At 50.0% G+C, this 13,160-nt stretch overlaps 1 pseudogene across 1 annotated transcript; it reads right to left on the bottom strand.

Moving 5' to 3' along the window:
* Window positions 1-5,241: 5,241 nt before the first annotated feature.
* Window positions 5,242-6,065, bottom strand: LOC308606879 (large ribosomal subunit protein uL22-like; annotated as a pseudogene). Its single transcript has one exon. The product of its transcript is annotated as a large ribosomal subunit protein uL22-like (transcript).
* Window positions 6,066-13,160: the final 7,095 nt, after the last annotated feature.

Below are 13,160 nucleotides of genomic sequence, written 5' to 3'. Positions count from 1 at the left end.
GCCTGTGACACCCTTAGCACAGCACCTAGCACAAAACATTGTTTACAAATATTTGGCTGGGGGAGCAACTCTCTCCAATGACAAATGACCGGTTTGGTTTGATGGCCTCACGTTTCAGATAGGTGCCATGAATTCGCCTCGTTTCGGTGAGCCCCTTATCTCCCTGCGAAGGAATAAGAGTTGGGGGATAATACCAAACAGCTAACCTTTACTAAGTGCCAGGCAATACATCTAATGCTCCTAAACACCCATTCTGGGCTTGGTGTTATCATCGTCCTTGTTTCAGAGGAGAAAACTGTAGCACAGCAATGTTAGGTCATTTCTCCAAGGTCACACAGCCAATAAGCGGTAAAGCTGGGATTTGAACCCAAGCCATCTGGCCCTGTGAGCCCTACACTTAGCTGCTGTCTAAATGGAATGAGGCTCCTAGGTCATCATACCTAAAGTATAGATTCGTGCTTTTTAATGTTTTTCATTTCCTTAACCTCTGTTGATTCTCATAGCAAAGGTATTGTTTTCCCCTTTTATAGGTAAGAAAACCAAGGCTTGAGGAAGTAAGTGATTTGATCATGCCCCCACATGCACACAGAAAAGGGAGAAGGATGTCTTCTCAGCCTCGTTAATTAATTAGCATAAGGTAACACCCAACTGGAGTGATTGATTCCTTCCTTCTGCAACTCACTGAGTTTTATTTTCTGATGCTCAGAAGGGAGGTACTTGGATGGGGACTGGTCTGGAAACCAAGTTACGTGAGGAGCAGCTCAACCTGGAAATGGCTTATTGGAAATTTGATGGGGATCAAGTTCACGTATTTGAAGGGTATCGGAGGGGAAGTAGGTTTAGGTTATTCTCTGATCCCAGAGAGCAGACCTAGAACCAGTAGGTGGAAATGTTAGGAAGGCAGATTGGCTTCAAATCAAGAAAAACCTGACTTTTTTGTTGTTTTCCTTGCCATTACAAAGTTAACACATGGTACCGAAAGCATCCCAAACCAAGTCAACAGGGAAGCCTCATCACCCTCCCTCAATCCCACTGTCCTCCCTGGAGGTGACACTGTTAACCTCTGGTGTTGGGTCCTTCCAGGCCTCTTGGAAAAGAGAGGCTTCCTAACAAAACTCCTAAAGGAATGGGCTGTCCTGGAGTGGAGTTCCCATCCTGGAAGTTTAGAGAGACCCCGAATGATCGTGTGCCAGGGGTTCGTGGGAGGAATTTCTGCTCAGCCTGGAAGGTGGAATTAGAAGGCCCCTTCCAGTTCTAAGATGGTCTGACTTACATGGGGCCACACAGCTGTTAATGGTGGGGACAGGTCCAGAACCCAGGTCTTCTGAACAGGACTCAGATAAGCTCGTTTCCCAGCATGATTTTCCTCAAAGTCCTTAACTCTAGGGTAGAAGACTCCCTGTCTGCCTCTTCCCTTCCCCTCTGCACAGGCTGGAGCAGAGACCAGCATCTGTGGTGCATCCAGTCCAGAGTGACTCGGTGTTGACGACATGTACCCAGCGCCCACCCCTATAGCCCCCCGGGGCCCCGACAGCATCACCACAGCGAGCACCCACCTTCATCTCCCAGTTGCAGGCCCCTGAGCGTGTCCACCCTGGTACCCACACAACAGGGGGCACACGAGTGGGCTCAGTCACCTCAGGCTGTGGTAAGCACACCCATGCCACAACTGCCTACGTTGTTCCAGAGGCCGACGAGGGCTGCCAGGGGTTCTGAGACCTGCTCTGTCCTGGGAGACCACAGTTGGCTTTGAACACAACATCATGGGCTGAGAGGGAGCCAGGAGGACAGCTGTGGCTCCAGGTCAGAGGGGCCTTCTGCTGCTGGTGCTGGAAGCCTCTCCTTTCCCCATAGCTCTGTCAGGCCCCCGCCTGCCATATTTGCCTACTTCTAGGGCTATTCCATAAAAGTCTCCTGGAACTGCAGGGCTCTGCTTCCTAAATCAGCAATACCTGGTGTGGAGAGAGGGGGTGGCTCCTCTCCCTGAGGCTGAGCCAGAAACTGAGGTGTCATCATTAATCCCACCCTCTCATTCCTTAATTCAACTCACTCGCTGTGCATTACATCTGTATTAAATGCCTATACTCTGTCCTGGGGAACCAATAGTGAGCAAGACCAACGGAATCCCTGCCCTCATGAAGCTTACATTCTAATAGAGGAGGTAGGCCAAAAGACCAGTAGATTAAAATATCTAACAATACCCTGCCCCCATTCCAAGCCATTAGCGAGTTCTATCATTCCAAGCTCTGAACTGTGTTTCACACGTTCTCCATCTCCCACTCTCTCCCCTCCAACTCTGAAGGTGGGCTTCATCTCCTCTTTCCTGGTCTCCCCGGGTCCCACTGACATCTACCACCCAGCCTCCACCCAGCAGACAGACAGAGCTTCTTAAAACAGAAACCAGATCGTGCTACCCCTGCCTAAAACCGTCAGTGGCTGGATTCCCACTGTATTTCAAATAAAATCCAGACTTCTTCAAAGGAAGGCGAGCCCTCAAGGCCCTGCTGTTCATCAGGCCTCTTCCTGCCTCAGCAAATCATTCCTGCCCCTCCCTCTGCCCCCGGGAAACTTTCTTTACCCGTACCAGCCTCTTCCACCTTTAGTAGTTTACACACGCTGTTCCCTCATGTGGATCACTGTGCCCCACCTCTCCCGACCCCTTTGATTGGCTGAGTTCTCACTCTTTGGGTCCGGCTTTAAGTGTCTCTTCCCTGGTGATTCCCCCCCGCCCCCTGCCCCCTGCCCCCTGCCGCTACCTCTGTGTTGTTTTCTGTCACTGCAGCTGCTCATTTTTTTCATGGTACTTTCTTGTAACTGTATTTGTCTATTGCCTGCCTTCCTGTAAGTACCTGGGGCCTAGCACCGTGTGAAATAAATGTTTTATGAATGAATGAAGGGGCAGGGGTGGGCCTGGCATGAGTAAGTGCTCAACTGTGTCCTCCCTTATCCCTCCTAAATGTCTCTGGCTGGCACCTCACTTCTAGGGCGTTCCTGGGAGTCCTTGGGGAATAAAGTGAAAGCTCTTCTCTTTACATTATGCATTTCCTGCCTGAGAAACTGTTAGAATAATGAGGAGGGCTGGAAGAGAGGGACTGAGAGGAGAGTTCCCATAGCTCTTCCTTTCAGAACTTAACCATCTCTTCCTGGTGTTTTGGATGCTTGTCGAATTCCCCTCCCCTGACTGTGAGCTACCCCAGGGAGCTGATTCATCCCGGCGCCCCCTCAGGGCTTAGCCCAGCGCTCCCTGCATAGTAGGTGCTCAGGGAAATGTTTAAGTGAATGAAGATGGAAAAGGAAGAAGAGTGAGGAAGAAGAGAAGGCAAGGGGAGCAAGAGGCAGGAAGGGGTGATGAAGAGAGGAAAGACCGATGGAGGGAGTGGGGTTGGGATGGAGGGAAAGAAGGAAAACCTTGAGGCAGGAGTTGCTGACCCAGCTTGGCCTTCATGCCAGTGCCCCCCTCACCTCCCATGGGCTCCTTCCTGAACTCTGAGCCTCCGGATCCTGCTCAGGCCTCCTGGGGGTGACCAGCCCCGAGGGGACCTCTGCAGGGACCAGAGGCTGGGATTCCTCAACCTGTGGCACGACTCCATTCCTAATGTCCCCAGAGATTCCCCCTTAAATCTCCCCCCACAATTCCTCATCTTTAGACCCCAGGTCTAAGGACAGTTACTTCCAACGCAGTATCAGTGATCAAAAGTTCAGAGCAAACAAAGGGAAACAAACAAAACCAGGCTTTCCTCCATGCCTTCAGCCCTCGGCCCCAGAGGGGTTCAGAGAGGAGGTGGCCTGCCTCTCCCTCATGGCCCAGGCCGGGCCAGCTGCCCCTCGGGAGGACCTGGGCGAGCCCAGGAGGCAGGGAGACCCAGAGGACCTGTTCCCACACTAGCTGTTGCCATGGTGGCCCTCCCAGGGGTGGTGGTACCCAAGGTGCTGTGGAGAGCAGAGTTGTGCCACTGCCACCACCAGCTCTGTGTAGAAGCTGCCTGGGATCCTTAACCCTTCCTAGGCTGCTGGCTGGTTGGCCTGCAGGGGGCCAGCCTGTGCCGTCCTCTCAGTCCACCAGGCAGACACAGCACCAAGGAACAGGACGGAACCAGCGTCCTTCCCAATGCCCCACCTGCATCCAGCCTCATGCCTTGGGACCGCCTTCTCCCCTGAAGGGACAATGCCGTACTCCTGGCAGGTCAATTAGGGACCTCCTTTCTCTCAGGACCCCACTGGAGGTAGCGATCATTTGCCAGGGAGTCTGGGGGTGGGATTGTGAGAGTAGGGAGCAAGTAAGAAGGCTCCAGAGGGTACCACTCTCCCTCTGGGTCTCAGTGTGCTGGACTGTGACTGTTAATCTAGTACTCTCCATCTCTCTTCCTGGGTTCTTCTCCACCCTTGTCAGGGGCTCTCACTACTGTTTCCCCTTTAATGACACACGCATACTTCCAGGGTCCTTCTGTTCTCTTCACTCTCTCTTTGTGTTCTCATCTATGCATAGGTTAAGTATCTTGTGTCAGTCATCCACACTCTAGTGTAAATTAGAGTCCATGTATACTTTATTTCTCAGGATGTAGGATTACTACACCTCATCTCAGCTTATGGAATGAGAGCCTTGTTCTCTGTTATAGGAAACCCTAGCACCAGAGAGCGCCAAACAGGGTAGATAATTGTTTTGTTCAGAGGAGAAGCAAAGCAGGAGCTTCTTGTGTGAGGTAAATTAGAGGCCAGGGCTCTATAAGGAATTCTGCTTTGGCTCTGATTAACAAAAAAGAAAATGGAACACAAAAGGGAAATCTGAAGTGATAAGCAATAGGAATTGCTTCTAGACAGAAGATCCTCTGTCTCTTTTTTGCCCCCTTCCACATTCCAATATTGAGTCCTCTTCCTGGCAAACTCTTATTCATCTCTCAAGGTCCATACAGCTGTCACCTCCTCTGAGAAGCCTTCTTGGATTCTTCCTTTATGCTCTCACTGCTCCTTGTTTGCCCCTCCATTATAGTACTTATCACAGTATAGCTTGTTGCTTGTTTACTCAGTTATGGATGCTTCACCTTTTTAACACTTTTATCTCCAGCCCCTGCTCAGGGCTTAGGAGCTCAATGTTGAAGGAAGGAAGGAAGGAAGGGAGGATGGGAGGAAGGGGTAGAAAGCAAAAGAATTAGCTGCTCATTGCTGACTCTTGTCTTTCACACCTGTCATTCTAACCCATGTCTGGTTCCAGAATTTGTCCAGAACAATTCCCTGGAATGTTGGGCTCCTTGGTTGTGCCAGCCAAGTCTCCCCACCTCCTCCCCTGCCACCAGGGCTCCCATCCACTGTCCTCCACTCCTTTCGGCTTCCCTGTTTGTGACCAGCTGGGTTTTCCCTTCCTGACATTAATGGCTTAGATTGGCAGTGGAGTCCACTTGGAAGGGCCAGGGGCTTATGTCCTGGTTTCTTCTCCATCTTTCTTCTCAGCCTTCATCAGGGTGTTCTTTTTTTTTTTTTTTTTTACTTTTATTTGCATTTATTTTTTGCAGCATTTATTCCCGGGCCATAAGTTTTTGCTTCTTCAATTTCTTCCGGGATATCTTTTTCTTCTGGGCAACCTCCTCTTCTGGTTTAGGAACAATCTGTTCTTTTTCAGTAAGGATCATCTCAGTGTGGCAGGGAGAGCTCATGTATGGGTTGATCCGACCATGAGCTCTATAAGTCCTGCACCGCATCTTGGGGGCTTTGTTCACCTGGATATGCTCGATGATCAGAGAATCTACATCTAAGCCCTTAGGTTCAGCATTACTCTCTGCATTTTTGAGCATGTGCAGTAAAAATTCAGCACTCTTTTTGGGCCACCAACCCTGCGTCCAGCCCCACTGTTTGGCCTGGGCACACCTACCAACTCCACCATTGTAATGACGGAATGGCACACATTGCTTCTTTAAAGTGACATCCTTCAGATTCTTGGTGGCTTTTTGGATATGCATACCCTTAATGGCCTGGGCAGTTTCATGAGTGTTCTTAAAGTGAACACGAAGATTTGAACCTCTCGACTTGCATGATTATGTGGGGTTTTCTGGGTCAAGTGAATAGCGAACCATTTTTAGAGGTCACCTCAGGCCGCTGACCGGAAAAGCATCAGGGTGTTCTTTTATGAGCCTCATGCCCTCCCCAATTCTCTGAGTGCCAGTCTGGTTGCTCAGGTGTGCACTCTTGGGCACAAGTCCTGCCACAAAATAAGCCATATAGAGAGAGGCTGGTAGGAGTTGTTTCTGCAGGGACCCAGTCACGTCCCATGATATTGCTGGGCTTCAAGCTCACATCTGTGACATGGGAATTAAACCAACCCTGCCCTTATCCAAGGGAGTTATAAAGATTGAACGAGAAAGTCAGTGGATGGGGCCTCTGGATCCTCTAAAGCACTACCTGAAGTGAAAGTTATCATTCCTCCAACCTTCTCTCAGAGGCTGGGGTATTCCTCCAGAATCAAAGCGTCGGTGCCTCTGGAAGTAGTGATAGCTAGCACCCAGTGCTTATGCGGGCCAAGCACTGCTCTAAGCCCTATATGTGGATTAATCCTCAGAACAAACCCAGGAGGAAAGGGCTCTTTTATTTTATTTTATTTTTTTGCGGTACGCGGGCCTCTCACTGCCGTGGCCTCTCCTGTTGCGGAGCACAGGCTCCGGATGCGCAGGCTCAGCGGCCATGGCTCACGGGCCCAGCCGCTCCGCGGCATGTGGGATCTTCCCGGACCGGGGCACGGACCCGTGTCCCCTCCATCGGTAGGCAGACTCTCAACCACTGCGCCACCAGGGGAGCCCGAAAGGGCTCTTTTAAACACTCCCATTTATGGATGAAGAAATCAAGGCTCAGAGGTCCCACAGATAGTGGACATCACAGCCTGAGTTTGACCTGAACTCATTCAGCTGGGCCCTGGCCCCATGCTCCTGACCACTGGCTCTATGGCCTCACACAGTCACAGGTAGCAGCTGGCCCCTCAGCACCAGGACTACCACTGCCATCGATTTACTACCCACACTCAGAATGCTGATTCTGGCTGTCACTGGCTTTGCCACTTATGAGCTGTGCAACCTTGGGCAAATGACAACCTCTCTGAGCATGGACTCTCATCCAGGAAATGGGAATAATCCTACATCTCCTGCAAATTTTACCAGGAGGAATCACTGGAGGATGAATACGTGAAACAGCTAGCCCAACTCAGGCAGGTGAATGGTACTCAACGAGTGTCCTGCCCCATTTACATGTAGGGAAACGGGAGCGCGGGGGGGGCGGGGGGGCGGGAGCGGGGTGGCAGTGCTGACTTCCACAACAGAAAACACCAGAAACCCTTTTCCAGAAATGCCTTGCTAGGGCCACTCACTGTGGGATGATGGGATGGAGGCAGTGTCCTGTTTGATGCAGGCGCTGGGGATATGGATGTTCGTGAGATGACTCACTGGCATGGCCATTTCCCTCTTGGTGACACGGTGATACCTGCGTGCTTGTTCCCCAAAGCAGTGAGAAATCAGAGAGCAGCCTGCTGCCGGTGCCTCTTCCAGCTTCCCTTCCTCGTCTCTCCTTCAAGGCCCAGGATCAGGAGCTGCCCCCAGGGCGTTTCCACACACCCGTGGGCCCCTGGGAATGGGAGCCAAGGAGGCGGTAAGGTGAGAGGCAGCCTGGAAGGGAGGCCAATCGGGGATCTCAGAGCAGGAGGAGAAGGGGGAAGAAGAGGGAGAAAGGAGGAGGGAGAGAAAAACCAGGAAGGGGAAGACGAGGGGCAGGGAGAAGGAGGGACCAAGCCCAGCGGTGGGACCTGACATGAACTGAACAGGCTGGAAATGGAACAGCTGGGCAAACCCAAAATGCTCTGTTTGGGGGTCTGCTGAGCAAGCATGTGAATGCGCAGACACTGGGGGAGTAATTCAAGGAAGAAATAAATCATCACCTCAAGGGTAGGTCAGAACAGGAGACGTTTATTCTAGCCCAGACCAGATTAGTCAGGGTTCTTTTCTGAGGATGTTTTCTTTATATAACCATTATTTTTAACAGGCTGGCTTGGTGGCTGCATTAGCCTGACGCCACCCTGTCCTTGGCAGGTGGAAGGTTTGGTTACTTTGAGACCAAGACGACTGTGGGTTTTTATTCTAACTGTGGACGCTGCTGGCTTCAGGCGAAGGGATCTGAATTCACTTTCCAAATGGAGATTTCGGAATCTGAGCTGTGTCACAGAATCCCACTTCCCTTATTAGAACAAAACCCAGCTCTGGGATGGGTCAGGACTGGCCTGGGGGCCCATCTCCCTCAGCCCTCCCAGAGCACCACCATGCCCTTCGATGAGCTCACTCCATGGTAGCAAATGTCACCCCGGGAAGTGCCCAGGCCTCCTGAACTTCTGCTCTGGGCGCCTCCTTCCCTGACCACTCTCCACCCCACCTCTTTGCTCCTTCACCTCCCGCCACCCCGCAGAGCACACTGTTTCAATCTTCCTCTGCGCTTCCAAACCCTTTCCCTCTTTCCCCACCTTGGCCCCCATGGAGACTCTGGGGTTTCAGAGAGAATGGCTGACTTCTGGGGCCCAGGAACCCCCTGAACTTGCAGCCGAAGCTGTATGTGTGTGAGGGCGAATGTACGTTTTCTAGAGACAGGATCCGGAGCTTTCATCAGATTCTCGGAGGAGTTTGCACCCACCTCCCACCCCACCCCCTGCCAATCCCCCTGCCAATACAAAGAACTCTTAGTCTAGCAGTTAGAGGTTGGGCCAGCACAGGCCGTGAAGGCAGCTGGAGCCAGGTGGCCCTTGGCACGGCTTTTTAGCCTGGCCCAAGGAATCCCTCTCACTTTGGGACTTTTGCTCTATCGCCGTTTTCTCTCAAGCTCAGATCAGCTCTACTTGGGACTGAATGTGGACAGGAATGAGGGGGCCAGAGCTCCAGCCTCGCATCCACCACTGGCTGTGCAATCCTTGGCAACTTGCTGAACTTGGCTGAGCGGCAGTTCTCCATTTGTAAACTTGGGGATAATACTGCCCACCTTAGCAGTTTCTCACAAGGCTCAAGTGAGATCCCATGTCTCTATGACTTAGCTTAGCAACTAACATTTCATGAAGCTTAACGTCCTTGCTTCCTCTCTTCCTTCTTTCCTGGATGAACTCTAAGGCTCTTTCTACATTTAATACGTAGACTCCACCATAGGACCTTTGAGGAGAACTAAACTGGGGAGAGAGAGAACACAGGAGATCACAGCCCACGAGGAGCTGGGGCTGGAGGGTTAGATCTGGTGGAGGATTGGGAGAGGGAGGTCTGAGTAAGCAGAAGGTCCCCATTGTGGCAGAGAGGCAACCAAACCCCTATCTGATATTTGGAACACAGCTGGTTATCAGACTGGATTTTGGCTTTAACCAAATATTTGACATTTTGTCCAGCTCATTTCTAAATAGGAGGCTGGGGGCTGGGTCCATTTCCTAAGTTCCAGTTCAGTTCTCTCTGCTGCTCTGGGCTTCAGTTTTCATCAGAAGACATTCACACGAAGCCCCAGCTGGTGATCAATTCATGGCAAAAAGCCAGGGGAAGTCTTATCTCCAAGGAGATTAGATTAGAATTTTCCTGTGTGACTGGGTGGTTAGTCCTGCACATGGTGATTATATAACCCCCAGTGGAAATAGGACCCTAGAGTTGTCTGCCTTCTCAGACTGGTCACTTGGGAACACATCAGCTGTAAAATAGCTGATTTAAGACCCCTCGGCCCCTGTATACACCACCAAGAGAGATGACTTGATTGAAGAGCTATCCCCAAATCTCTCCTTCCCCACACTGCCTCTCCTCTTCCCGTAGGCCAGAGGCTCTCAGCCTGAAGTAGCTTATTCTGTGCCTTTCAGGTAGAACTAGAAGTTAAGGAAGTCAGGTCGCTCTTCTCTGACATTGATGCGGTGGGGGACCAGGGAGGAAGTTTCAGAAGATTCAAGAGCTCTTCTTTGTACTATCCGTGCCTGTTCCAGCTTTCTCTGCCCTTGTTTGACCTGCCTCTTGCAGGACTGAGAGACAGCATCTTAGGTAGGGCATGCCCGTGAAGTACTCTGAACTTCTCAAGATGTAAAGGGAAAGAGAAATCAAAGCCAGCTCTTATCTCTATCCAGAGGATGGGAATCAAAACAGCCAAACCCGTGCCCTCTCTTGCCTCATTTGGCCAGTGGCTGAGTTAATTCCATGCTGAGATCTCTCTTAGCTTGTACTAAGTTCGCCCTAAAGGCTGCCAGGTTATCAGCGACTGAATCACCAATCCATAAAGGCCATCTTGCAGCCTTCCTCAGACCCAGAGGAGTCTTAATCCATCCTTGCCTCCTTCACCAATGCTTTCTTCACTCTGGATTTGGCATCATATCTGGAACTTGAGCCTAGGAAATATTTTTAGCTACCAACCATGACTTCTTCCCTATTCACAACTGGGGCAATGAGAGGGTAGGGAATTGGAGAAGATTCTGCCAGCCACAGGGCCAACAGCTCCTTGAGGTGTCTTCCTAAAAGATGAGTCTGGGCACGTCCCTCCTTTTCTGAAAACCCTTCTATGGCTCCCTGTTGGGTAGAGGTGAGATGCCCAAGACCCTTGACCATCTGGTCCCAGCCTAACTTTGAGCCTCAGTCCCTGCCCTCCCTGCCTACACACCTGAGCAAGAGTGTTCTTTGACCTGTGCACTGTCCTGCTTTTGGTTACACTCTCCCCCTTGCTTGGAGTGAAAGCCACTTATCCTTTGTGAAGTCTTTTCTGATCCATCCCATCCCACCAGCAAAACTTTGGGCCCTCACGGCCCCCATACACCTGTCCAAGACCATTTGTTGCACTGGATGGTTATATGGCTGTCTTTTAAGGGCCACTGTTTGGACTCACCTTTCCCATACCCCTGCCAACTAGGTCACAGGGACCTAAGTAGGTACGTTGGGAAAAATTATCTGAAATTTAGATAAGGTCAAGAGGATGACTGTATGTTCCTTCAGTGTCATACTGAAGCTTTGTAGAACAGACCTACAGGAGGATTATTTGTCTAGAACTGTGCTATCAACACATGGCTATCGAGCCCTTGAAATGTGGCTAATACCACATGTCAAACTGACAATATCTTGGACATATTGGATTAAATAAAATATATTCTTAAAATTAGTTTCAGCTATTTGCTTTTCATTTTTAATGTGGCTACTAGAAAGACTTAAATTACAGACCTGACCCACGTTACATACTGTCAGATAGCACTGCTCTAGAAGACAAGTTCATCGTTTGACTTTGTCATTTGCTCTTTTTTTTTTTTTTTTTTTCTCATTTTTTGCGGTACGCGGGCCTCTCACTGTTGCGGCCTCTCCCGTTGCGGAGCACAGGCTCCGGACGCGCAGGCTCAGTGGCCATGGCTCACGGGCCCAGCCGCTCCGCGGCATGTGGGATCTTCCCGGACCGGGGCACGAACCCGCGTCCCCTGCATCGGCAGGTGGACTCCCAACCACTGCGCCACCAGGGAAGCCCTATCATTTGCTATTATTAATGAAGGGCTCAGACCGTGAAATACATGTTAACTTGTAGATTTTTGCTGGTAGAGATTCAAATGACTTCTGTCTAATAAGAGAGATAATGCCTGTTTTATTACCCTGTAGGATATTTACCAGATTTGTCTCTAACTTAAAAAAAAAATTTATTTTGGTGTGCCTTTCCTTTAAAGCTCAGTCCCTTAAATGCTCTTTGAACCAGCTTTGTCATCTTATTGGTTCCCTCGTTAGTTAGCGAGTTTAGTAAAGTCTTTGACACATGTTCATTTTATATCTGTATGAGACTTGTGCTTTTAACTTTTTGGAAATTATACTTATATCTCTTATCTTTTGTACAGCTTAAGTATAGAGACTGAATTATTAACATGCCGGGTATTAAGTAGGGGCTCAATAAATGTTTGTTGAATTAATAAAAAGCAGTTGCATAGAATTGGGACCTTATGTTTAAACTGCCAACTACACTTTGCAGTAGGGTCTTCATCTGCCATATGCCAGGAAGTTGGGGATGTAGGAAAAATGAGATCTTTCCAGGACCTTGAACTATTTAGGTGATCTCCACGAAGATTTTCGATTCTTGGGGCCTGTGATCCTAAGTGGATGCTGGCCAAAGCAAGTTCCTTCAATCAGCTCAAGGGGAGGTCCTCCCAGCCCCAGCCACCCAGAGTGCTGCAGGAAGCAGGGCGTCCAGGTAGGTTTCCCTTCCCTTGCTGCCCCATGGCCTGGGCTCCTGCCAGACTCAGCACTGTGAAGATCCCCCCAGACAACTCTGACTACTCCTTAGGGTCTGGACACAGAGGACTTCTAGCCTCAGAAGCCAAGTCTTTAGGGGGCCCTGGTTAAATCTCTGGGCCCTGAGTCCAGGTAGACAATTGCAAAATGGTGTCTCTTCCCCTTCACCCTCCTGGCCATCTCCACAGTGGGGAAGTCCAGCCGGCAGGTAAAGGTGGAAGTTGACTGTGAATTCCTTGAGGGCAGAAGCTTGTCATTTGCATGCATAGCACCTGCTGAGCGCTCTGCCCAGCGCACAGTGGACACTCCGTGAATGCTCATCCACCTCCCCTCCCTCAGCTTTACTCCAGCCTGCAGCCAGCTTCCTTCCAGTGAGCCTGATCTATAGACTCCTCAGCCTCGACAGAACATTGATTCATCAATCCCCTCTGGGAGTCTGGGCAGGATCCCTTGAGAATTAGGCATCAAGCTCAGGTTAGTGACCTTCTAGAAGTGTCACACCAGGCCTGTCCTAGTCCACTTTCCTTACAAAGAAAAGAGAAGTTGGTAGAGGTTCTGCTGCTGGAGAATAAGAATAGAAGCAACATTGCTCTTTTTAAAATTGTAATAAAATATACACAACAAAATTTATTATTTTAAGTGTATAGTTCAGTGGCATTAAGTATAATACATTCACATTGTTGTACGACCGTCACCACTATCCATCTCCAGAAATTTTCCATCACCCCAAACTGAAACTCTGTACCCATTAAACAACAACTTCCCATTCCACCCGCCCCCCAGCCCTGGCAACCACCACCCTACTTTCTGTCTCTATGAACTTGACTACTCAGTGTACCTCATTTAAGTGGAATCATGCGGTATTTGTCCTTTTGTGATTATTTTAACGTAATGTCCTCAAAGTTCATCCATATTGTAGCATGTGTCAGAATTTCCTTCCTT

Source organism: Mesoplodon bidens (genome assembly GCF_964165515.1).
Source record: "Mesoplodon bidens genome assembly, chromosome: 2".
NCBI classification, from domain to species: domain Eukaryota; kingdom Metazoa; phylum Chordata; class Mammalia; order Artiodactyla; family Ziphiidae; genus Mesoplodon; species Mesoplodon bidens.
This window is presented reverse-complemented; position numbering and strand designations above follow the sequence as displayed.